Source organism: Mauremys mutica, chromosome 7 (assembly GCF_020497125.1).
Source record: "Mauremys mutica isolate MM-2020 ecotype Southern chromosome 7, ASM2049712v1, whole genome shotgun sequence".
NCBI lineage: Eukaryota > Metazoa > Chordata > Testudines > Geoemydidae > Mauremys > Mauremys mutica.
In genome coordinates, this window is record NC_059078.1 from 9,872,158 (window position 1) to 9,899,894 (window position 27,737).

Sequence of the window (27,737 nt, forward strand, 5' to 3'; positions counted from 1 at the left end):
AGAGGCAGAAAAAGCCCCAGTGAGGATGGATTTTCTCCATAGGTCAGGCTATGTATTTTCCATTTCCTCTTATGTTTTATAGCCAGTATACAAATGCAATAAATGATCACATAAAAAAAGTTACCTACTTATTTTAGTGGACTTTCAAGGGAGAGGGGAGAATATCAAGGAAATATTGAATACTTTAGTTGAACAGACAGGATAAACAACATACATGTTACAAATGCAGATTACACAGAGAATCAATGCTATCTTTGAAAAAGTGCTGAGATGCACAGATACCCTAATCATTAACACTGAAGATCTGGAGAGAAAGCCCCTCACATGAAAGTTAACAACCATCCCCAAAAGTGAGCATGGTTTCCCTTTTCTTTTGTAATATCACCAGTCTAAACAATGGTAATATGAATGAGATAATAGCCATGCTTGTTTCAGCAGCCTGATCTTTATTAGCATGAAATTGGTACAAATATTAGCAAGCCTGATTCACAAATGGTGACAGAGCAAACAATTTGGGGAAGACAAAAAGAAACATTTCTGCAGACACAGACTCTGAGTCTCTCTTTTGCTCTCTTGACTTCTTTTACTTGTGAAAATGTTAGGAAAACACACAAAACATAATGAACATACATAGATTCTAAGCTAAAGTCAGCCCCCGTAAGGTTAATGACAACACAACTGCTTAAGCTCCAGATAGATTTGAAAGCGACAGTGCACCAAAAGAGGAGTTAGAACTAGCCAGCTCTCTTTAAAAATCTGTTAAAAAAAATACCCGCTGGTGGACAACAAGGCAGTAAACAAACTGAATCATCTTATTTTGCTCTAAAAACCTAGGCTATGAATTTTCCCTACATTGCAAGAATTCCTCCACCGAGGAAGACAGCAAGTTAAAAGTTCAACCCAAGCTACGTGTTCCTTTTCTCTGAACACTTACAGAGAAAATGAAGAGTTTAACAGAGTAAGCTCTTACTGTCTGTCTTTAGATTTCCGTCTTCTTGCTGTAGATGTGTTCTGGCTGTTTCTGTGAAGCGGGGGTTGAAGAATGGTAAAAAGATGTTTGAATAAACAGGAAGTGCTGTGCAGCCGAAGCGCACACTGAAGGGAAAACACACTGGAGCACTGCCCTTTGTAGGCAACAACGGGAGGTTTGCCTCCACAGTAGCAACGTCTGCTTTTATTAAATGACAAAGAAACCACAAGAATTCCTTAAGTAATTCTTCATTTGCAAAGTTGAAAGATCAGCAGGAGCTTGCAGGTAATTTCAAAGTTGTATTTAACATCACAAAAAAAATCATCTATTAATTCTGCATTATTAAAAGCACCCTGTCTATATGCAGAAACACAGAGAATGAATTATGCCCCGAACTAGACCAAACAGCAGCAAAAATTTAGTTCATTTATACAGCTAGGCAAATTCATATTTACATATAGTTTCAATCCAGCTAGACTTTCCTACTTTCTGCAGTGGTATACATTTATGTCTAAAATTGTCTTCTAGGGTTGGCCAGACTTCATAGCTATTTTTCAAACTGCTTGATTTGTTAAAAGAACAACCACCACCAACAACAACAAAAGACACAACCCCTCCCCGCAAACCCTTTGGATCTAACATCTTAGGAGTAAGCATTCAATATTCTAGCAGATGCTTTTTCTTCTTTACGTTTTCCTTTCACTCACTAAAACAAACTACCTATTTAACTCAGGATGACTCACTGACTGTCTTTCACCCCAATTATCAAAGTCCTGTCTTCTGTCATATTGGTGACATGATACAGATATTGTCAAGAAAAGTAAACTAGGGCTGGCACTGTAAGGCAGCTTGAAAAGAGATGAACAGTCGAACAGCCATATTCAATAAAAAAAAAAAGAGGAACAGGATTCCTTTAGAAAATGTATTGCTGTTGTGGCAACGTGCTGCTGCTGAAGGGACTGATTTGTTATTTAGCATGTAGTCTTGGACTGTCTGTCATTCTGGGTGCTAATGCTCTGCTAAAATAACTCATTGGGAGCTGTCAGTGGGATGTTTACATAGGCCCCAATCTTTTCTTCATACAAGGAAATTTTTTACTGGAATTCATCTTCTTTTGATCTCACATTCAAAGCAACAGCAGCTTGATAGACATGCAAGTCTGAAAGCAAATCCAGACGCTGAAGATAAACCGCCAGAGTATGACAGGCAGGAGCATCTAAAGCTTATAAAAATGAAGAGAACAGCATGTCGTCTGAGTATTACAATAGCAGAAATCAAGAGACATATTAGGTGGAACTGATCAGCCACAAAAACAGTTCAAAAGGCAGATCATAGAAACAGAAGACTAGTCTAGAAAAAAAAAATTGGAAGGATCTGCTTTACAGAGGCATCACCTCCTTTCGAAGTACCACGTTTCCGCTCCAGCATGTAAACTTAAGGGGGAAAACGGGTGTCGTGCAATGAGTCTTTTACTAACTCAGTAATACTCACTTTAAGCTTGCCAATTAATTTGCCAACTGTACATTTTAATTAAGTGTTTCTGAACATAAAATAAAAAAGTCCACCATGCCTTTAACTTCCCCACTCAAAATATCACTGTTTATAATATGGAATAGTTATCCATGCTTGCCCATAAAGTAACAAGCAGAATTAGAGATTTGCTGGTGGAAATCATGTACAGGCAAGTCGCATCTTAGGCGCATTTAACATGCGCAAATTCAGCTTTGCGCGGTCGGTAAAAACAAGAAAAAAAAACAATATAAAAACTGCATCTGTAGTGCGGGCGATTTCGCCCGCCATTCAACTCAATGAGTGTTTCACTATACGCGGTTTTCGCTTTACGCGCTAACCGCAGAACGGAACCCCCCGCGTAAGATGAGACTTGCCTGTATTCAAGAGATGAGTAACCTCGTCCTTTGGAACATCCACCCTTTTAGGATGCACATGTCTTAGAGTTCTAGTTCTTCAAAGTGGCTAGTTACGCGACTGTCATTAAACTCTCCTTCTTCCCACCACTATAGAAATATTAGTTCATGAGATGATTTTATTTAAATTGAACTACGTGTGCCACCATGTGTATAGTTAAGTACTGGAGAAGACTTGTAAGAAAACTATTGCTAAAACTTTCCCAGGAAATCTACATGTTTTCAATTCCCCACCCCCAAAAAGCTTATTTTAATTGAAGTCAGCACATATAACGAAAAAGTAATTCTCAAACAATTTTGTACTGAGAGCTGTTTGTTAGCAAACACTGAATGAGCAGGCAGTAGGTTAAAGGGCAACAGAATTCCACATTATAATTTAGCCTGCGGTTATTTCTGATTAAGAACACCCTCCGGGACAGCAAAGCAAGATCTTCTTTTGCAGTGGGCATAGCTCTTAAAATTACCCTCTTCTGCATAATAAACCAACAGGAAAACTGCGGATTTAAAACTGCATTAACCAATTTGAAGTGTTGTAATCAGTTTATGTCTTTCTTTCTGCAAAGCACTGGTCCTGTGTAGCCAAGTTACAAATGTAAAAATGCTTCCTCGATTCTAGAACTGTTGGAAGAAAGTCACCTTCTGTCATGCTTATGTAGCTATCTAATGTGCTAAAGGCTGATTATTTATCTTTAAACTGAACTAGTTTAATCTTTTAAGGTCACCACTAATCTGCTCCAACCTTTTAAAAAATAGCAGCTTTGAAGACTTACTGCTAGAATCACTAAATTCAGAGCTGAATGTCAATGTAACGGATACATTTACCTGAATGAATGCAGTTTTACAGTGTTAACATCAAATATAAATCCCCACGTAAATAAGAAGAAAAATTTGTCCGACAAGCAAACGAGGTCAATAAATATGACCAGGACAACATCATTTCACACCAGTAACCATTGGAAGTCAGGTTGCTATTCTTCCTCCCTGCTACCCATCCCAACACATAGGCAAAACTTCATTATCGAGTTTAAATGATTAAGATGCTTTCTTGGTAACAACGATTTTGCATACGTATTCAGAACCCATACAATAGCATCCTTTAGTAGCTGTAAATACAAAAAGAAAAGTGGATTATTTATTCATGTGTTTTGAAAAGTGGCCATTCTATATTCTGTTGGTTTTTTTTCTTTTCTCCAGACTTCTTCTGGACTTGAATGTCACAGCAGACCTTGAATGTGAAATGGCTTCAAGCTAATTGCTCTAATTGCTTGAAGATGTGCAGGCAGGTGAAACCTGATCCCCTTGGCCATTGTAGAGACCAGGAACAACACAGGAATGTTTACATAGTGGTTTGAGTTTAATAGACAGTAGAGCTGAGTTTCAGACAGCTAGCAAAAACATAGCTAATAGGTGACCTCTTAATGTAGTCCTACTTTTTAAAAACAAAATACAATTTCATTTTATAAAAGGCAATGTCCTAAATGCCAAGGTTATCAATTCGACTTCTTTAGTGAGCACACATTGCATTGCACCTGACATTTATACCAGAAACCCTATCCTGAAAGCATTTTCTTTTACCTTAAAACAAAAAGCACTTTGTGTCAGTCACCTTACAAACAGATTAGGGTTGTATGGGATTTCCTAGTAAGTGCAGTCATTTGAATTTTAAATGGAGTGTTTTTCACCACTGACATACTTCTTGCACCTAAAACATATGGCACAGAATGTAACTTGAAACATCACTGATTGGTGACTGGTCCTGTATACATTATACCCTTCACTGTGGAATTCCCAACCCTCTAGTATGTTTAAAATAAAGAACCGCTTTTAATGACTTTTAATTGTTCTTTCTTTACTTTCTGTGAACTACTGAGGTGATTCCACTACATGTGATACATACCATTTGAAGTTACTGACTGGCTGCAATATATTTAACAATGGTAGAATAGGATGTACTTTAGTAACTGCACAAGAGGTATGTTTGGTATACACAACAAAGCCACAATTATGCGGGTCTTTACTCAGGTAAAATTCTTACTGACGAAGGAAGTACTGCAGCATTTGGGTCACAGAAAACAAGACTGCTTTCCAAAAACAGTTGGGTAGCTAAAATGTACTTGAAGAGGCCAAAAAACCACACAAGAAGTACACCAGAAGTATAGAAAATAAAGTAGAAAAAGTAATTCTGGCAGAGGTCAAAGCACAAAGGTATTTGCTGTAGGTGGAGTCCAAAAAGCAAACATCAGAGATAGGGAACACTTATTTTCTTGTCTCAGCCCCAGTGAGATTTGTTGCCAACCCTTCAAACATGGTCACAAATTGTTTACCATGGATTAAGATTTACGGTAAAATGTCATATACTGTCTCCTAGACAAAAAACAAAAAAATAAACATTCATTCAGGAAGAAAGTTTGAGGAACAAGGAGACTAGGAAAGATACAGCAAGTGCATTGAGACAGGGGTGAGAATGCAAAAATCAGGCAAGCTTGACATGTTACACAAGAAAGAAAACAAAACAAAGAAAAGCATGAGGGTTCCAGCCATTTCCAGCTTTGATCGCTGGGATTTTAGTCAGACACGTCTTAGATTTTATAAAACCATCTAGTGGAAATGTTACCCACCGAAACAAACCCCCCCAAAAAGGCAAAGGAGGCCAGTTCCAGATATTGTTGGCTGCAACATCAGTTTCGTATTAAGACAACACACACAGGAGCACTCACTGTTTACTATGCTCCACCTTGTCTACTAGTCCCAAAACTCAAAAGCAAATGAGTAACTGATCTTAAATAATACAGAACAAAGACGACAATAGCAGCCCAGAAAGCAAGCTGTGATATTTGTGAACCTATTTATCACACACATACACACCTTGCTTTCTTGAAATCTTTTCTGAAAAGTTCAAAACACCAGCAATGGCCAATTTTTCCCCCCCAGTAACCCAAAAAGTTCAGAATAGAAAAAAAACAGTGTCAATTTAAAGATTTACTATAAACTAGTTCAAACCTGTGGGAGGAACACTAAGTGGAAAAAGTAAACATGGTCCCCCTAAGCAGTTCCCTTCTAAGCTATATACACAGCCAGCGCCTGGTACCACAGGCTGCCCTGCACATTGGGGAGGTCAACAAAGCTATGCTAAACTGACAGGTTCAGTTTACAGCAGGCCAGCACTTTGTTTGGATATACTGGCCTTGCTCACCGCCAGCTTAACAACAGATGGCTCGAAAACTTTCATTATGTTGCATGGGGCTGAACTGCAAACAATCGCAGAAACCTGAAAAGTTTAACTCTCTCCAAGCCAACGAGAGAATAGTTTGCATCATCATACTAAGGCTGGAAATGTGGGGGCTTAAAGCTAGCCATGAGTGCATGTGCGCCTTTAAATTAATTAAAGTGGACGACATGATTAATCATACCTTTGCATGATCCCTTGGATGTATTCAAAGAGAATTTGCTATTTGACAAGGTCAATTCAATAAAAATATCATTCCAGAAACAACCCAGACTTTGACAGATTGCAATCCTGTATTTTCAACTTTTCTCAAGCTTATAACTTCAGGAAAGTTACCGAGATAAACTGCAAATTAGGATTTCATTAACAAGAGCTCGTAGACTAGCATTTTCCCACCTATGCAAACAGATTTGCATGCTCTCTTCAAGTTTTCCCATTGAAGAGAAGGCCACCAAATAATCCAACACCCAGATTTGAAAATGATTTATCCAAATCTGTATATAATTTAAATATTCATTAGATTGATTTGATTAATCTGCATCCTAATATGTTCTAATGCTCTAAGGCTGGTTATAAATGCACCTTCCAAAGTTTAATTCAATTGACAATTTTATATACGTCTCCGCACTGGAAATACATTATTTTATATTATTCAAGAAATGAACAAATCTGTTTTCCACAAATGTATTTTAGAAGCTACTCTTTCCTGTTATTGAAAGAAAATTGTGTTTATTACTCCTTTAGCATAGTGTAAACTCATAAACGTCAACAGAGAGTACAAGGAAAACTGTCAACTAAATATTGTTTCCTTCATGAGCTGCTCTTCCAAGTCAATTATGCCTTTCAACTTCTGGGGCATTGTATGATAAACTGGCAGTAAAAATCATTCACATTAATATACCATGGTGCCTTGCCTGCAAAAGGTAATTAAAGAAGTAAATGACTCATAAGAATAGACATATTAGCTGCAAAATGAAAGGCAACTGAGCTGCCACATGAAAATATGTACCATTAAGATACTGCATTTTCATATTCCTGTAATCAGCTTCAGTAGACTAATGCTTATTTAATCCAGTTCTCTGCTAAGTCCATCAACAACTGTTTTTTGCTGTTTTCTCCTTGACTGAACATTATGTGTGCAGGTTTGGAAAAAATACTGTAATAAGATTTTTGCATAGCCAATTGAAGAACAGTGTTTTTTAAAGTGTAAAAAACTATTTTTCTTTTTCACAGAGAGCTGTACAACATAGAAGGTTACCCCCCCCCCCCAAAATCACATTTTCCAGCCAGACAATGCTAGAAAGCAGTACATTTTGAGTGAAGATTCCATCCCGCAGCCCAAGTCACCATTTCTGATTCATAACACTAGTAAAACAGAAGACAAACCCACAGTTCTACATGTCAAATGTCCTAGTCTTCACTTATGACACACTCTATTCTGTTAATAAGGATTTTCATGAGCATTAGAAAAATTAGACCAATTTTATCCTTGTTTATTGCTCAAAGTGAGAAGAGGGGGAAAAAAAGACAGAAATGGGCTGGGAGAGTAGGTGAAAAAGGTAGTGCTGAAATAAAAGTCTGAATTGGGGAGCTGAAAAGGACAGCAGGAGGTAGAGAGTGAAACCAGGGTGATGCTACAGAACATGGTCCAGTCATTCCTCAAAAGAAGTGTTCACCTTCCTAATAATCTATATCTTTCAAATTCTTTCCCGTGCTGTTCGATTCATCCTTTGAAATGCCTCAGAATACTAGCGAAAAATCAGAATTTTAAATGTATACAAATATTAAAGCACAGAAATTGGCAGCTCCAGGGTACCTGGCTTCAACTGTGCAGTAAACCACGGCACAAGTTCTGTCCCATAGACACGCAGTAGGATGGCAGCATCTGCTGTGAATGTATGGATGCAGAAGGCCTTGATGTCACACTGCTACTCCTGCAATGGCAGAGTGAAGGACTAAATGATCTAATCAGCCTGTTACATCTCTAATTTCTATGATCCCTATTTGAGTGAAAGTGTAATATTATATGTGTGAAGCAAGAGAAATACAAGTACTTGGCTCCTGATGTGAAAAAAAACCAAATGATCAGCTTCCATAAGCTTCTGCTCTCTTTCAGCATTGCCCTTACTAATAAAAGTGGGAGCTCACGCCAAATCTGTAGAAGCCTGAAATGTAAGCAATACTGCGGCATATCTGAAGGGATGCACAGTGCCCAGGTCTATGGCCACTATATAGATTCATATCGTTCGGTAAATGGTGTTGTATTTTAGCTTTCAAAGTTCTTGCATTTTCTTCCTTAGGGGAAGCAAGTGAGATGTTAAAAATGTAAAGGACAAAGGACACGTGTCATCATATTCCAAAATAAACCCTTATGAAGTGTTAAAACATTTATAACACATCCTGTTTGCAAGCAAGCAATTAAAATATTCTTTTCATCACAATCTGACTCCATAAGGCCAAGATCAAAACCATTCAGTTGCTAGACAGTTATCACAATTATTTCCTTTTGCTAAGTACAGGGGAAAACTGTGGTATCTCAGATATCATTGTGTAGAGACTGTTGATAAATGCTGACTTTTTAAAATGGCAGACACTGTACCAGTGCGATTCATCTCTTATTTATTATATCTGACTGGGGTTCAATCTCCTAAAGAGAGAGCTTTCAATAAGTCTCAATATGATTCCCTGGAAATTGGATCATATTCAGAGTATTTATCACTATCAATTCTAAATATTATAAGAGTTTTAAAAATGTAGGCTCAATCATTATTTAAACTGTATTATTGCTTCACCATTTAAGCAGACATCACTTGGTATCCACAATTAATGAGCTCTAGTCCTTTTTCTAATTAAGGAACAAAGGTTCTTGTGTGCAGAGTATAGAGTGACACTGTCTGGAGAACACACATTTAAATGGAAGAGAATCCTTCTAATTACCTTAAAATAGGATTTTTAATACCCAGGAACATAATAGGATCAAGAAATTAGAGCATTTCTAACATCATTTACAAATAAGCCATAACTAAACATTGTTAAAAGGTAATAATGCATCCCTAAAAATAATGGGAACTTATGGAGACCAAGGCATATCACTTCTGTATTTATGTAATTAACCCTGTGTGTAGTGTAGTGAAAATGCAATGTATAAAATATTTTATATGTATGTATATATAAAGCCATATTTGAAAAGAAGAAAAAAATTAGAAGGCAGCTATCAGAGCATAAAATACCTTAGTCTACAGCATATTAGGATTCAAACACATAATTAAGAAAATCAGAAAGCTAACCTCACTTTATACGGTAATAAGGGCTGTTAGAAACAGGATACTCTCTTTAAAAGTGTTACAAATATACCACAGTACTAAATAACCTGCTCTGGGAAAGTATACTTGCTATCAAGGGCAAAGCTGCTATACACTGAGGTAACAGTAAATGACAGACTGTTGTTCAAGTCCATTAGCTGCTATGTGATAGGAGCACATTCACTAGCACACGACCTGTGAAAAATCTTAGATCTCTTTAAATCTTTGAATTGGATTGCTGCATTAATTCTTAAGAACTGCAATCCTTCAACCAAGTCAAATTACCCTCATTAACAGGGGGAAAAACTGCCTCTGCAATAAGTTTTAAAAAAAAAGATATTTATTACCTATAATCACTTTCACGTACTTCACCTGGAAGTACGACAAAGTGGTGCAACAACTTGAGAGGCTGTCACCATTTTTCAGCCATTTGTGTTGATGTTGTAAAATTTTAAAAAGATACACGCACACACACACACACGTGCTGAAATTCAGTACAAATACATGTTTCAGAAAAGAAGATGCAATGAATGTTTAAGGACAAAAACCAGAAAGGATAAGCACTGGAATGATGTGTGTCTGCCACTGACATAACTGCAAATGATGGGGGGAAAATCTTCAGTTATTCAAGGTTTGATTAGAACATGACTTCATAATTAGGCATGTTACAAGTATTGTCATCAATTAGAAAATTCATGCACTAACTAAAAGATCTCAGAAGCTGGCTCAAGACATATACTCATTAACATGTGCTATTAATGTTTAACCCTCATAAACATGCACAAAATGTTCAGCATTCAATAAAGTTAAAACCAAATATTTTATTGTTCTGTTTTGCCCTTGTGGTGAGCTGCACAATCCCTTGAATATCATGAACCGCTAAAAGACCATACAGATAACAGAAAAATATGTATTCTTTGTTGGAAAGGAGCTATGTCTTCTCCACTCACTGCTTCTCTGCACTTCAGACATTAAAGCTTCAGAGCAAGTCCTATGCAGCAAAACAAACAGCTAAAGAGACACAGAATATAGTACAAATAGTTTATTTTAAAGGTGAAACATACTTGCAAAGTTCTCTGGCACAGCGATTAAAATAAACATTTATTTCAAAATTTCTTCATTTTAAAATTGGCATTCCTGGGGAATGAAAGGTGCATTGGAGGAGTGGGGAACTGGATAGCTCCAGAAATTGGGAATGGGATACAGAGCCTTTCACCTGCACGTTACCACTATGAATCCAGGTCCCCTGATCCTCAATAGGATTCAAATGGTGCCCACAGAGTCCCATTGCCACCAAAGGGTCTCCATGTAGTCACAACAATCTGCCTGCGTGTGTCCTCTTGCAGGACTGGGACACAGGTCAGCAGTGAGCTAATCTGACTGACCGTCTAATGGCCTATACAAAATGCCTTTGGTGGGCTCAGTCCATTATCCGTATCACTAATATCATCCCTCAATCAACAGACTTGCTAGCAGTACTCAGAAAAAGGACTGAATGACTGAACCACTCTTTTTTTTTATTTTTGTTTTGTTTTTGTTTTTGTTTTTTTTACAGGTGGCCTCTCCAAGTTAAGGTTGAGGCAAATGGACGGGACAGCATGGGGAAAGCCTGTCACATGCTGCACTGTCCCTGTTACGGATTAAAAAGACAATTTGGATCAACAGAACCATCAAGCTGGCATAAGTACTACTACCTCTCTCTCTCACACAAGTTCTGATCCTGCAATTGTCTCCACACAGGTAGACCCAGGAGTCCACACGGAGCCCACTGATGTCAGTTGGGTTCTGCACTGGGGTGCAGGTGTCTCCCTGCATTAACATGACTGCAAGATTACATTTTTAATTTGCATGAATAACAAATAAATAGCAAACTAAATAATAAAAGTCATTAAAATACAGCCCTCTGACTTCAAACATGAAACTAATGGCGAATTAACTGTTTGCATATCGCTGCATTCTCTATTCTTAGCACAATGTCTTTCAAAGTTGGGCCCATTATTTTCAGTGGTGTATCCAGATCAGTACATACAACATATGCCATGTTGTTGACACTTCTCTGGATGAACTGCATGCCATATGCCTAAAGCACTAAAAGGTGATGAACAGAGTGGCAATACCGAAAGAACAAGATATACCAAGTCAGTTGTATAATTCAGCCAGTAAGGGTTTCCATACATTCAATGATCTCTTCCCCCGCATAAAAATGCATTCAACATTTTTCTTCTGTGAAAAGGTAGCACACTAGACATGTATTCAAAACAAACCTTTAACCACAGTGGGCCACTGGGTCTAAAAAGTTTACATGTAAAAATAGATCATATATAATCATACCAATAAAAAAGGACAATTCATACATTTTAGCAATAAACTAAAAAATAAAGATGGAAGTTTCTGAGACTGAGGAATTCTTTCAAGCAGTGTCCGTTGGTCCATGGTTGCACCCTTGCTCTCCTTATGCTCTGTGCCAAGGGTATAAAGGGCGGTGCAGAGCAATGCCTCTCCAGTCCCTCCTCTTACCAATTAGAGATGGTCTGAAGCAGAGGGGAAGGAGGGTGGGGAGTGGAAGACAGATAGGGACCACACATCTCAAAAAACCCCAGTGGTGAGGGGTAAATAACTTCCCTTTCTTCTTTAATCTCTAGTCCCTATCTGTATTCCACTGTGGATGACTGACCAGCAGTACTCAGAAAGGAGGAGGGTGTGAAGTGGCAGGTGGCATGGCTGCTTCACAAACCACCATCCCAAAGGATGTGTCAGTGGAGGAGGCATTGACCCAGGTGCAATGTCTCTTGAATGCATAGGTAGAATTCCACGTTGTTGCCTTGCAAATGTCAAGCAGAGGTATCTCTTGAAGAGATGCTACCAAGGCTGCTTGTGCTCTTGTAGAGTGAGCGAGGAAGATGTGCCAGCTCATAACAAGTAGGATACAGCCAGAGATCCATTTGGAGACCCTATAGGAGGAAACAACTTGTATCTGGGCTCGTTCCACTACAGCAGGGATCGGCAACCCTTGGCCTGCAACCCGCCACGGTGCTTACTCTGGCGGGACGCGGGCCAAAGGTTGCCAGTCTCTGTACTACAGCAATGAACAGCTTAGGTGACTTTCTGATCTGTTTTGTTCTCTGTAGGTAAAATGCCAAAGCCCATCTCATACTGAAGGAATGTTGTCTTTTCTCTTTGCTGAAAGTGTGGGGCTTTGGGAAGAACACAGGTGAGTGGATGGTCTGGCTTATGAGAAATTTCAAAACTACTGGGGGGTGAATTTCAGATGTAGTCATAGTGAGACTTTGTCTTTATGAAATATTTTGTAAGGAGGGTCTGCCATCAGGGTATCCAGGAACACCCAATATCTCCAGCAAATTCTGGGTTCCTGGGAGGTATGAGATTCTTGATACACCAGTTCCATAAACTGACCACTTCTATACACAGGGGAATAGATATCATGCCTGTTTGTTTACATAGAATACAACTGTCATATTGTCTGACAGTATGAGAACGTGGTAAAACTGGATTAATGCTAATAATGTCCAGCATGCGTCTCAAACTACTTTGACTTCAAGGAGATTTACATCCATTCCAGTTGGGTTTTGTTGGGTGGTTGTTTTTTTTGGGGGGGGGGGGGAAGAGGGGGAAGGCGGGGGAGAACGACTTCCTAACTGTCAGGGTGGTTAAGCACTGGAATAAATAAATTGTCTAGGGAGGTTCGGGAATCTTCATCACTGGGGAATTTTAAGAGCAGGTTAGACAAACACCTGTCAGGGATGGTCTAGATAATATTTAGTCCTGCCATGAATGCAGGGGACTGGCCTAGATGACCTCTCAAGGTCCCTTCCAGTCCTATGTTTCTAAGATCTTTGCACTAAGTCAGAGAGGCCTTATCTTGATGGGGATTGTCATTACAGTGTTCATGCTGTGTTTGCTCAGCATATCTATCTACTGTTCAAAACCAAGCCTGCAAGCAACAAAGGTGAAGGCTGGTGAATAGCATTATGTAAGTACATGATGCCATGTGACCCAGACAGTAAGGCAAATCCAGGCCTACATCCTAAGGTTGTGCATAATCTGATTTATCAGGTTGCCCATGGCTTGGAATCTGTCCATAGGAAGAAAAATTCTCCTCTGACTGACTACAAAATCTACAGTCTGGGTCTGAGTCAGAGTAGACTCTTGTGTTCATAGAGATTTTCAGTGATGCTAGGAGATGGCATAGCAATTAGGTCGATCCTATGGTTTCTGGATATGTCTTGCCTGTATGAAGCCAGTTGCCTAGATACACGAAGACAGTGGAACTACCTTGTCTCTACTTCAGAAAACACTCGTGAAGACTCTGAGTGCAGTTGCTAGACTGAATGGGAGTACCCTGTATTGACAATTTTTGAGAGTCTCCACAAATCTGAAGACTCTTCTGTTGCAAAGGTGATGATCCATGTGAAAGTACACGTCTTTCATATTGAGAGCTGTGAACCATGTGTTTTTCTAGGGATGCTATTACTGAAGTCAGTGTAACCATGCAGAAGGAGAGGCGACTTACCTGTACAGTAACTTGAGTTCTTCTACATGTGTCCCTACAGGTGCTCCGCTGTAGGATGCATGTGAGCCCAAGAGCTCTCGACCAGAGATAGCAGAGTAACGTGCATGAGCCCATGCCTGTGCAAAGCAGCTCCTTGTGCTCTTCCACCAAACATCTCAAAGAACTTAAGTTACTGTACAGGAAAGTAACTTCTCCTTCTTCAAGTATATGTCCCTAAAGGTGTTCCACTCTGGGAGACTCCCAAGCAGTAACTCATCAAGGAAGTGGGTGCTGAGAGGGCAAGTCCAAGATGGTCTGGAGGACTCTGTCAGCAAAGAGAGCATCATTTCTGGAAGCCGGTAAGATAGCATAGTGGTTGGCGAAGATCTTGATGGAAGACCAAGTTGCAGTCCTGCAGATTTCTGTTACGAAAATGTCTTTCATAGTAGGTTAAAATGCAACCCAAAACGACAATCTTTGAGTAGAAATAGGTTGTCCCTTCATCATCTCGGCAAATGATAGTCTAGGAGAGACCTGCAAGGTCTTAGTCCTGTCAAGGCAGAAGGCAAGAGCCTTCTGATGTCTAGTATATGCAGGCTGGTCTCTTCTTCAGAGGCATGAAGCTTTGGGTAGAACACTGGTAGGTGGCTCTCTTGATGTATATGTTATTCCGAAAAGACCTTCGGTAGGAAGCAAGTATAGGGATGCAGGGTAGCCTTACTGCTATAGAAGGTAGTAAATGGAGGGTCTCCCATAAGAGCACCGAGCTCTCCCATCCATCTAACTGAAGTGATGGCTGCAAGGAATGAAGCCTTGAGGAAGAGGTAAAGGAGAGAGCAGGTAGCCATTGGTTCAAAGGGGGGTTTCCTCAAGGCATTGAGAACCAAATTAAGGTCCCACTGGACAGCCAGTTTCCATACAGGAAAAAAATAGTTGTGTAAGCCCTTGAGGAATCTGGCCACAGTGGGATGAGCAAACACTGAGAAGCCCTCTATAGGCGAGTGGAAGGCTATGATTGCACCCAAACGTATTCTGACTGAGTTAGTTGACAGACCTTGTGTCTTTAATCCAATAGGTAGTCCAGGATCTTGGAGAGTGGAACATCTGATGCTTGAGAAGAGTGAAGAGAACACCAGGAGTGGAAATGCTGCCACTTCCAAAGGTAAGTTTTGCAGACACTGGATTGCCGACTAGATAGGAAAACTGACTGGATATTATCTGAGCAGTTAGTTCCATGCTCAAGAACCAAGTAGGAACCATGCTCTCAGGTTAAGGGAGGAGAGGTTGGGGTGCATCAGGGCCTGAGAGTTCTGTGACAGGAGACCATTCCTGAGAAAGACTTGCCCGACCTGGATAGGGTCAGGGTGGGATGTCTTATTTTATTAGATCTAGGAAGGGAGCTGTTTCTATACTTATGAGACTGCCCCTTACTCTCATGAGAAGGCCCAGATCACGGGCCCTTTGCTCTAGCCATTCCCACTCTTGAGTTAGACATCCAGCTAGGAGGTGCACTCCTCAATCCAGATGTGACCGAGATCTCAAGACATGTTCCATAAGCTATTTCCGAAGCTGGTGTTCTCACGCCTGCCAGGTTAAGAGTAGCAGATACATCTGACGGAAACACGAGATTCTCTGAGGCAGCAGAGGTAGCGCTGGTGATTGTTGCTGACCAAAAAGAAGCAGGAGCAGGGAATGCAGTTAAAAGTTCTGCTTCTGCTTGTCCTTTATTTTACCTTGCATAAATCTGCACCACAAGTTCAATTCCTAGAACTAGGAAAGAGTCATATTGGCTCTCTTTAAAGGTTTATTATTTGAACAACCAGGAAACTCTAGTGCTCTTGTCTCTTACACGATAGTATTTTTGTCCAAATCTGTTAGATTGGATTAGAAAAGTGAAATGTAAGAAGGAACTGAGTAGAACTATATTTATAACAACTCTAGTCTTCAGCATTTGACACATACACATGTGCATCTTCATTTTTATGCCGTACCTCTGCACACTCTGATGGGTACACTGGTTCCATACTATTCATTAAAAAAAAGGAACCTACTCATCAAATAGAACTGTTTTGACAGTGCTTGGGAGGGCTGGCATATAATATCCAAAGCATTTGATTCACTGCTCATGACCAATTGCCAATGACATATATGCTGAACAGAATGTGCATGATGGGGAGGGTGGGGGGGAAGAAACACCCGGAACACACCCAAATTCTCCTTTTGACATGCTATCATCTGATTGCAGAGAGAAACTATGATGTGCTAAATCTGAGGAGCTAGATGTAGTGTAAGAAAGTCAAAGAATTGGAATGGATTGGAAGATGCGTTCTTCCTGTAAAAATTCCTATCACAGAATTCCCATTGCTGATTATCCTAATCGTTCTACACTACAGGAGCCCAGTGAGGAAAGGAGACTTAAAAAAAAATGTATGTGTGAGCAACTCCCAGAGATGGAACATTTTTCATGGCATTTAGCAACAGAGTGGATATACAAAAAGGTGCAAGGAACAGGTTGCTTTCATGGTGTATCAAAAGTGCTGCTTTTTCTCATGGGGATACTCCTAATGCTTTGGAGCTAATGATGCCATGAAATGCTGTAGCTTTCCCATCCTCTGTTGTTAGTGCCACCACACAGCCGGAGGCAGTGGATCAAAGGGGATATAACAAGATGAGGAGAATCCATTTTAATGCCAAAACATGGAAATTATGGTACAGATCACTAAACAATATCAGTTCTGTTATGTTACACTTGTGTTTTGAAGAGGAACATTGTATTTTATATGTATACACATCTCTGTCTGTGTAAGCAATGCCATTAGTAATGAGGGATACTGAGAGAACATGGAATATCTTGTTAAAATGGACAGCAGAATTTTCTTTGCACTGGCCACAGTAAATATGTTTGGTCAATCAGGAAAAAAAATGTGAAAAGAAACAAATGACAATGTTTAAGAACAGTTTATGTCTGTCTGATACAGAATACAGAGACTATCAAAACCAGACATTATTCCATACTACTTTCCTTTCACACAGATCCAGCATTTAATGCTGGCCTCAAATTAGTTGCTACTGTTGGGTCTGAAACATTACTTGTGCAATCATACAGCTGGGTAAATAACTATTTGTGCTCACAAATGTTCTTTTGCGTGCACAAAATAGTGCACATGAAATATTACAAGTACAACCAATTGCATGTGTATTTTATCGGTGAAAAATCAGAGGCCGAGCTGGACATTTGCCCCAGAGTAACAAAGGTGAGAAAATACTTTTGCCAGTTTTATATTTCTTATCTTGTGAACTAAAAGAGATATGCAACTCAAATTTTTACTTGTGTTATCCATAAAACTCAAGTTTTTTACCCATGTAACAATCTAACAAACCCTGCCCAACTCATCCACCCACTAACCTATTTCTGCTTAGAAATGTTGTGCATTTGTTTATAAAGATTCATATCCTCCCAACTCCCAATATTGGCAACACCTGGCTACCTAAAGGTAGACCGGGCAGGTGAACAGCCTAACACAGCTCTCTTTTGGTATTTTCATTACAGTAATGCTTCAATACGAGATGGCTCAGGGGATTGGTAACGGTATATAAAGCTGTCACCTTCAGGTTGCTGATTCAAAGCTAGTCCAAGCAGATAATGATCAGAACTTTTTAGTACCTGATGGCTCTTCAGTGTCCTAGGTGAAATCAGTTCAGTGGACTCCATGCAGTTCCCAGTGGACCACTGGCCATATTAGAAAAATCACAGCCAATACTGGAACTTCTGCTGAGCAGTCTCAGTAGAGAAGCCAAGGGCAGAACCACAGTCACAGTATGATAACCTGGACCCAGAGGAACAACCTGAGACATACAGGCCTCAACCTTGCAATATCCTGGATCGCTCACAATTGGATTTAAGACATGGCACGGAAATGGTCCTTATGGTGCTGATGGAGACACGATTCCTGTCCTTGCACAGGAAACAAACCTCTGTGCTTATATTGTAAAATATTTCTGCAGCTTTTGTCTCTACTGATCTTACAATGCTGGTGACACTCATAAAAGATCAAGTAAACTGGGCAGAACTTACAGCAGCTACTCAGTTCTGTCAGATGTATCCCAGAGAGTTGTAATGAGCACTGCTCCTCATCAACCAGGCTATAATAATGAGGAGTCCTGCAAGGCTCAATGATCTTTCCCTTCTTCTTTCACATCTACATGAGACCACTCAGAGAATCCTATACAAGGAAGGCATTAACCTGTATGATGATCCCTTCTCCACTGATGCAACCTCTACCATTTCCAAGAGGTCTCGTTGCTTGGAAGAAATCAGCAGAGTTTAGACACAAAGGTGACTCAGGCTCAATCCAAGAAAGACAAATGATGTTAGAAGGAAAGGATGAACACGATAAGCAATCTGTCTATATCCTAATCTTGCCAATAATCAAGGGCATCAGAGCATATATTTTTTTCAAAGTGGTGACAAACCTTGGAGTAATCCAGAACTCATCCTGGACATGGAGCCTGTCACAATAATGGAGAATGCCTTCCATCTTTGAAAGGGCAGGATGTTATTTTGCTCTCAAGCAAGGATCTACTCTTGATAATCCACTTGTTAATTATCTTCAGTTTAGAGCACTTGTAAATCATTCTATCTAGGATTGAATGCCTCCTTCCATATGAGGGCTGAAGTGGTTACATGTGCAACAATAAACCTTATAAAAACAACAAGGAGTCTAGCGGCACCTTAAAGACTAACAGATTTATTTGGGCATAAGCTTTTGTGGGTAAAAAACTCGCTTCTTTAGATGCAGAAGTGGGTTTTCTACCCACGAAAGCTTATGCCCAAATAAATCTGTTAGTCTTTAAGGTGCCACCGGACTCCTTGCTGTTTTTGTGCATACAGACTAACATGGCTACTCCCTGAAAATAAACCTTATGAGAAGCAACAGTGGAAGTGAATACATCACATCTATGTTTTGCAAACTTCACTTGCTAACGTTCACTGCCAAAGAGAATTCCAAGTCTTGGTTCTTAGCTACACAAGCCCTTAATGGACTAGGATATGAGGACCTTAAAGACCACCTCACTCACTATAACCTTGCAAGGCAGTTGCACATCACAGAGATGACAAACCCATGTTTAGATATACACACACATTATAATGATGACTGGTCACTGGCAGCAGAGCCTCTCTCAGTGATGGTAACCCAACTATGAATTCCTTGCCAGAAAAGATCTGACTGGATCCAGGCTTTACTGTATTAGACTGAAGTGTGAGACACCATTTTGATAAAACTGTTCCTTAGAAATGATGCCTGAAAATAAATAGAACTAAAAAAGGTGTGTGTAGGATGTGTGTGTAAATCTTTGAGTGTGTACATTTGCAAAGCTCTGTATGCTGGGGAAATGTAGAGAGGACACACCATTCACTTGTTCTGCTTTCTCATAATTTTGCTCAGCATTTAAGATACCACTGTGGTAGATTAGATAGATACTGCAAACTTTTTTTTTTTTTTTTTTTTTTAAAGGAATGCTTCTGTGATTGCTCTTGTATCAGAATTAATTTTCCTGGTAATACTCTATGTGCTAGTCAAAATCCTGTCCATATTATTTTTTGAACATGATTACGCAATGACAAATCCCTCCGCAAACAAGATACTAAAGGTAGGTTTCAGACAGTCTGGCATATACACTGCCACTTGATACTTTATCTTTCTCATTGGCACCTTTTTGATCACAGTGGGTTTGGAAACCCTAAACTAAACCTGATCTCCTGCTGTAATTCATAATTACCAATTCACAGCATTTTTCAGTGCTCTGCATATGCTTGTAGTTTACCACACACTGGAAAATGCTGAAATTTGTCTTAACAAGATCCTTTACCAACCAACCAAGAATTTTGATTTGTCCTATTTTTTTCGGAGTGGAATAGGAACCATACTGTACTGTTATGTTGGAGGGTGTGTTTTTTGTTTGTTTGAGTGCTTGGTACTGCACAGAACACAGGACACGCGGGCACTGCTATTGAGGAGTTAACCTCAGAATGCATAGTTTATCAAACCCAAAATAAATAGCTCTTCCCTATGCTCTGAAGTCTCCTCTCCACTCATATAGTGACCTGAACGCAATACTGCCCCCAGTCATATGCTTTGCCTGCCTGTACCTCTTTCCCTGCATGCAACTTTGGAACTCACCACTTTTCATGGGCCTATGGTCTATTTACTCTGGACTCCCCTTTGATGTGAACCCAGATACAGCACTGTGTGCAGTGATTCTTGGGCCATCCCAGTATCAGTCCAGTCCCCAGGCACAATTAATATAATTGTTTTTTTCTGGGGGCTCGATCTTTCATTCTTCTTGCATCCCAGACTCTGCCGGAGGTCATTATTATTATTACTAATATACAGCCCCTTTAAAGCATGTTTCACCCCTATATCTCAAAGATGATACTTGTTGCTTTACAAGGCAATAAGTATCCGCACCCCGTTTCACAACTGGAGAAACTACGACACACAAGGGAAGGAACTTGTGAGAGTCCATGCTGGACACAGAACTCAAGAACAAACTCGGTGAGAATTTACGGTGCACAAAGAATGTAAAACTGGTCCAAGCAGCCTTCAGGTTAATGCATCTTTTTCCTATATTGTTCATTATGGATAGCCATGCTTAAATGTTATCTGGTCCTTGCTGCAATATGAAATGTATCCATTGAGTTTATTACTGTATAAATCTACATATTCAACATTTGGTGCAGAAAACAAAGACAAAAAAACTCTGTTCTTTTTAAAGAGCCATAAGATACTTTTACAGATACGTTTCTGTATCTTACACAGCTTTAAAACCCACTTAACCTTCTTGCTCTCTTTCACAAGCGCACTTCACAGACTAATACAAACACCAAAATGCCAGCATCTGGCACTGGCCACTGTTAGGAGACAGGATATTGGGTTAGATCAGTGGTCCCCAACCTTTCGCCAGACGAAGGACCGTGGTGGCAGTCTAGCATCTGCTGAAATGCTGCCGAAATTCGGCGGCATTGCCTCTGGATGATGCCGCTTGTCGGCGGCAAGCGGCATCATCCAGAGGTGTCACCGCCGAAATGCCGCTGAATTTCGGCGGCATTTCGGCGGATGCTTGACTGCCAGCCAGGATGCGGGCGCATTTAGATGCGCCCGTGGGCGCCACTGCGTTGGGGACCCCTGTGTTAGATGGACCTTTGGTCTGACCCAGTAGGGCCATTTTTATGTGTACTCTCCAGTTAACATCCTGATGCATTACAGATTAACTCTAGTATGGTTACATAAGCATTCCAAATGGAAAGAGAAACGGGTCTCATACCCAACGTGCAGCTCCATCCACTCCCCCCTGATTTTGATAAGCTCACATTTACATCCTCATTTGGGGGCTCAGGTTTATCTCTAAACTGAGCAGGATCCTCTTGACTTCTTCCAAAGCATTGTCTTTAATACAGAAGACTCAAGAACCAATGGAAAAGGTAATTTAACAATATCTCGGACATGTCACCAATCATTTAAAGAGCTTTGAGTCCATGCTGAGTCATTTACATTCCCACGACAGCACAGTAGGGTCACCAGCCTGCTGGTTCTCAACTGACACCCCATGTTATTTTTTTTCTAAGCTAGCCTTGATGGTGCTTTTTAAAAGCTTTCCTCACCACTAATATCTTCCATTTTTGCCACTGCCGTCACAGCAGCACCTCCAGAGGGAAGGTCAGAGGAGGGGCTGACTCTTCACTAAAAAACGGAGGATTGACAATACATGATAGCAGAAGTAGGGGCTTTAAAAAATAAGCACAATATCAGTCAAGTAAGAGGATACAAGAAAAAGGGAGAGAACAGAAAGTCAAAAGGAGTGGGGGGAAAAGGAAAAGGCCTTTTAATCAGGGTCTCAGAGTATTGTTTGCCTTGGTAATTTGCAATGTGCTGATGACTGATCTGAGCTTTCCTTAAAATAAATAATTTTAATAGCCCATGTGGATATGACTATCATCTGTTGTCTGCCAGTCTAAAGACAGGCTGAAAGAATACTTGAGAAGCGCGAATTGCCCCACTCACATTAATTGTAAGTTAACTCTGAAACCTAAGGTGGTAATGCTGACATTTAAATTGTCAAGTCAGGGCCGCCCAGAGGGGGGGGCAAAGGGGGCAATTTGCCCTGGGCCCCGGGCTCCGCAGGGGCCCCCAAGAGAACAGCGGAGGCTCCCGCCTCCGCCCCTCTCCTGGAGCCTCAGCGCTTGATGTCTCCGGCGGAGCCCCTGAGCCTCGCCCTGCTCAGAGCCGCGTGGTGAGGAGGCGGGGCTGGGAGCTCCGCTCCCTCCGCTCGGCATGGAACTCCCAGCCCCGCCCCCTCACCACGCGGCTCTGAGCGGGACGGAGCTCAGGCTCCGCCGGCCACACGCTGTGGCTGTTCCGGCGAGGCGCTGAGACTCCGGGCGAGGAGGGAGCCGGGGGTAAGAGGCTGGGGCCGGGGGGAAGCGGGACCCGCCGCCGAAGCGCAGCCCGGTCTTCGGCGGCGGGGGGCCCTTCCGTTCCGGGACCCGCCGCCGAAGTGCCCCGAAGACCCGCGGCGGGGACCCCCCCCCTGCCGCACTTCGGCGGCGGGTCCCGCTTCGGCGGTAATTCGGCGGTGGGGGGCTCCCGCCGCGGGTCTTTGGGGCACTTCGGTGGCGGGTCCCGGAACGGAAGGGCCCCCCGCCGCCGAAGACCCCGGGCCCCCGGAATCCTCTGGGCGGCCCTGTGTCAAGTGATTTACTGTTGTTCATTTTCAGCTGAAACCTACAGCTGATGGATGATACCCACAATGCCCAACTGCCTCTCGCACATCTCAGCGGCCAAAAACAATAAGTGTGCAAAATATTCATAATGAATTTTCTGTTGAAAACTTGACGCAGATCCTCAGCTGCAGTGAAACTGTGACAATTCACACCAGGTGAGTATCCATTTTGAATATGTGAAACATCTGCAATGTGAATGCAGTTTTAATAAAACGGATTTTTTCCTCGAGGAAATATAACATGGTTGGTTTCTTTGTTTCATTATTATGACGACCGTAAATGTCCTGTGAGAAATTTTTGCATTCATTTTTCCAACTGGGTGGAAAACAGGTTGGTACATCTACTGCTGCACCGTAACATCAGTGACTGGCAAGATAATCATTATGACCTTCATACTCACTTTTCCTATGCTATGACTACCCACACTTCCTTTTCAAAGTCACGTCTCCTCAATGGAGCCTTCCACAACCCCATGGATGGTAAAAGAGGAAAGCAGAAGAGATGGTAATTGATGCAAAAACAGTACTGGGGCCAGAAAAAAAAAGCCATGAATGTCAACACCGTGTAGGTGGCACCCATCGTGACTGCCTTGTCCCCTACGGGCATGCCAGACCCCAACACTGCCAGCTCTAGGACACTGGCCTCTGGCTATGCACTAGAGGATGGACCTGTCTCTCCCATTGAACGGCTGGAACTCCTGCTCATCCAGAGTCCACTCCCAGTTCTCCAGAACCTGAGCTTGCTAAGAACAGCTCCAAAGCACCGGAAAGTGCTCTGATCTGGGCCACTCAGCAGGAAGATCTCACTCAGGGCTTAAATTCTCATCAATTATTTCCCAGAGCACCCAGGGCTCTTGGTTTCAGCCCCATGAGAGGTGCTGGGGCTCACATGGGTTTGAAAATATTTACCGGTGCTCCACTCCAGACAGCTCTGGCTGAATTTAAGCCCTGATCTCACTACTATTTCTGCACCAGTGGCTTCCAATTCCTTGATTCCTCTACTTGGACAACTCGCCTGGCAGGACAGGGTAGAGGAATCTTGAGGGTACAATCTGAAATTGGCCCACCAGGATTTTCTCAGCTGCCTACTTAGGGTATTGACAAGGAAATGCCATGGAAGCGACCAATGGAAAAGTATGTAGGGGAGGAAATGGATGAAAGAACTCCACTTAAAACACACTTGCCTAGTGGAAGTCAAATTAAGAATGATAAAAATAATAAAGCTAACTATACCACGCATACTGTATGACTGGCTTCAAGAACAACCCATTAAATGGATAACTGTTAAATGAATACATCTGCTAAAGGAATCAATTTTTGTGCACTCTAAGGTTATGTGTTTAACAGGCTTTGATACTTCAATGAAAAATTGAGGTGGCAATGATTTGCAGGCTAAATTAATGTTAAATACTTCAAAGAACTGGACAAACAAGTCAGCAGCAAAAATTTTATGGGTTCACTTCCTTCAAGGGAACTTAAAGAGCCAGCATTTTATTGCTGTGAATTCTAGTCACCCTTTCTACTCCTCAGCATCTGTTTGAAATATGTAGTAGACAATTGCTTTTTTGGCTCTGACTCAGGTGGTTGAAATACAGGACAAACAGACTACTGTATATAAGCTTTCCTCCAGCAATGAAAATTTTTATTAACTCTCTTGCATAGCAAACTCTGCTGCCTAGCTTCCAATCCCTATAGAATCATCAAGGAATGTGGCTAGTTATTAATTCTAGTGGTCAAGCACAGGGTGGATATGTTGAGACTTGTCTGCAATATGTAACCTCACATTTCAAAAAGCTACAGAGGGAAGGAAAAATAAATGAGTTCTGTTTAGTTCATCATTCGCATGTGTAAAATTCCAAGCTAAATACTAGCTTTGTACATAAATATATCAGCCTTGTCAAAGGGTTCTAGCCAAGGAAAACAAATCCCATGGTGCAGCACTATCATTAGACTCCTAAACTTGCCCCACCTTCATTCGACGTTTCAGATTTAGGAATTTTCTCACATAACCACATGTACGAGAAGGAGTCCGGTGGCACCTTAAAGACTAACAGACTTATTTGGGCATAAGCTTTCGTGGGTAAAAAAACCTCACTTTTTCAGATGCAGCAAAAGAAGTTCATACGTGGGTAAAAAAAACCTCACTTCTTCAGATGCAGCAGAAGAAGTGCATCTGAAGAAGTGAGGATTTTTACCCACGAAAGCTTATGACCAAATAAATCTGTTAGTCTTTAAGGTGCCACCAGACTCCTTGTTGTTTTTGTGGCTACAGACTAACGCGGCTACCCCGATACTTATAACCATATGTAGTTTATAGGGATGATCTGCAAATGCTGCTTAAAACTCATTCCTCTCACCTGCCCAGCTAAAGGAATAGAGGGGGGAAAAAAAAGAACAAGAATATACCTACATGAAACAGAGTAGTAGGCCCCGATCCCCAACAGATTTGCTTTATTTACAAGGATTCTGGTCACTTGTAATTCATACATTCATTACTAGACTTTTGCATCCACAATTTTACATGATTAACCACTTTTTGCAAAGCTTTTGATGACTGTGAAGGGCTGTTGGATAGTTACCCTCAAATAAATACTTTAAAGCATTTAATGTTTAATAAAACACTGTATTTAAAGTATGGTTATGAGCTACTTTTAAGACATGGTCTGATGTTGTGGTGTATTACAGTTAGTTTTAGCCTTCTTCTAGGTTTCATCACACATTTAGGAAGAGTGGTCACCATTTAAAAATAAACAAGACTTCTTCCTATGCTTCAAATACAAATATCTCACCCACGACCATGTGGTAACTGTTGGCAATTCTTGAATTTTTGGTTGTTACCATTTCATCATGTAGATTTACTAAATGGCTGGTCTCTGTTTAAAGTTCGTGTTCAGCTTTTTGGGACATGACACCATGACGTACAACATCAGTTGTCTAAAGTCTTATACTTCCACAAGGACAATTCATAAGTGCTTTAAATGACACCATTTGATATTAAGGGAAAAATCAGGTCAGAAAAGTTAGATCAGTGGAGTCATGCTGCTTGCGGCCCCATCCTTGTACCAGTGGTACTCAACACTGCAGAACAACTTCACAATTGAATTGGGTTGCAGCACAATGATTCCTTGACATTTATGTCTGCATTACAATGTTGCCTCTCTGACACTACATCATCATGCACCGATGTAACAACGTGATGCGGCACCATGATATTGTGTGTCACAATCCATGTGATGCTTATAAAGCCATGTGATATTCTATATCACTTACATCCCAGATGCTAGGAAGAAATGGGAGCTATTTCTCCTTTGTTCCCCATACTTTTAGCTGTTGGGAGACTCCCATCAGTCCTATTCCGTATTGCTGGTAAAAGGAGAAAGGGAGTCCTCTTCTCTCCTCTTCCTGCTCTTACCCTCCTTTCCTCATTGCTTGGATAAAGGAGAGGGATCTCATGAGCCCTGATTCATTTGGTCAGCCCTCTCTACAATACATTGTGTCAGGTAACACAGGCAGGCCTCCTGTGATCAGTGCCTCTGTTGGCTCGCCCGAAAAGAACTCCCTATCATACCCACAGACTTCTTAAACCCTACGCACAGTTCTAGAGCAGAAGGTCATTTATCATCGATCTATGCACTTAAGGATTGTTGCTGCAAGATGCCAAGTATCCAGCACTGCCACTAAAGTCAGTTCAGAAGATATCACTAAGTGCTCAGCACCATGCGTGACTGGGCCTTTAGTCAACAGCAGCAATAGTTTGTACTGCCTATGTATGTACACACACATACAGACAACAGTCACTAACTTGCAAAGCTGTGCCTAGTACCTCTGGGCATTTAATCAGAAATCACAACAAGCTCTGTAGGTGTGGAGCCTTACTGAGATGTTTCTGCTATAACTGGGGGGAGGGATAGCTCAGTGGTTTGAGCATTGGCCTGCTAAACCCAGGGTTGGGAGTTCAATCCTTGAGGGGGCCACTCAGGGATCTGGGGCAAAAACTGGTCCTGCTAGTGAAGGCAGGGGGCTGGACTCAATGACCTTTCAAGGTCCCTTCCAGTTCTAGGAGACAGGTATATCTCCAATTATTACCTTTTACCTTTAACTAACCATGTGGGAAGCAGAGTGTCCAGTCTGTTAATCAAAATAAATTGTTAACAGTTGGAACGGCACAGGAACAAAGACACCAAGTACTGCAACCCTCAGAAACCTATGCTTCAAAGGCAAATCTTCAGATGCCACCAGCTACACATAGGCTTGGCAAGAAGGTAATGTCGACCCACCTCCAACATATACAATAGCACGTCTACCAAGTCATACTCACACCAAAAAGCTAGAACGCTTTGCGTACAAATATATATACACTACAGTGACAAGTGCAACAAGAGCTGGGAGAACTCTGTAAAATGAGTAATAAACCCATGTTCAGAGTGTTTAAACGACAGCCACCAACACTCCTTTGAATGATTTACCCGTAAACACAGACAGCAAACCACGGTGGTCACAGGGAAGGAATGGTACCATAACCAAACTCAGTATATGGAGCTTGGAGATTTGGTAACTATCAGTCAATGTTGGTGATGCTGCAGATGAGGGCAGAGAATAGCTACTGAGTACAGTGACAATATGGTGGGATGTCAGAAAGCTTACAGAAGCATGAAGGCACACGATTCTCCTTTATGTGATCAAACATTAAGCACTTAAAAATACCGTACTTGGGAGCAACGCATACGCTGAAACCAGGCCCTGCAAATGTCCTGCAATTGGGCACATTCAGAAAGATGTGGATGTTGTGGATTCCATATAAAGTGGAAATAAACATGGAATAATGTTTAGTTAAGCACTTTCTGCTGTGCAATAGCAAGGTATGAAACCAAAGCATGTGACAAGCAGAAAAGTGGCCCTCCTTAGTTAACAAGAGGGATGCCTGAATTCTGTTGCTCTCCATCACTAGGCATCAGGTGATTCTATGGTGCAAGCCTTAGAAGGAGCCCTGTGGGAGTTTTACAGCAAGATGTGCTAATCTGGA

The 27,737-nt window shown here is 41.2% G+C and overlaps 1 protein-coding gene across 15 annotated transcripts in view; it reads right to left on the reverse strand.

Moving 5' to 3' along the window:
- FOXP1 (forkhead box P1) overlaps window positions 1–27,737 on the reverse strand; it is a 498,144-nt gene that overhangs the window by 156,011 nt on the left and 314,396 nt on the right. Inside the window, exon 1 of one of the 15 annotated variants that reach the window (XM_045023145.1) lies at window positions 971–1,077. The exons of the other annotated variants lie outside the window; for them this stretch is intronic. The gene's annotated coding sequence lies outside the window, so the exon portion shown is untranslated. Of the gene's footprint in view, window positions 1–970; window positions 1,078–27,737 lie in introns of those variants that run through there. 15 annotated transcript variants of the gene reach the window in all.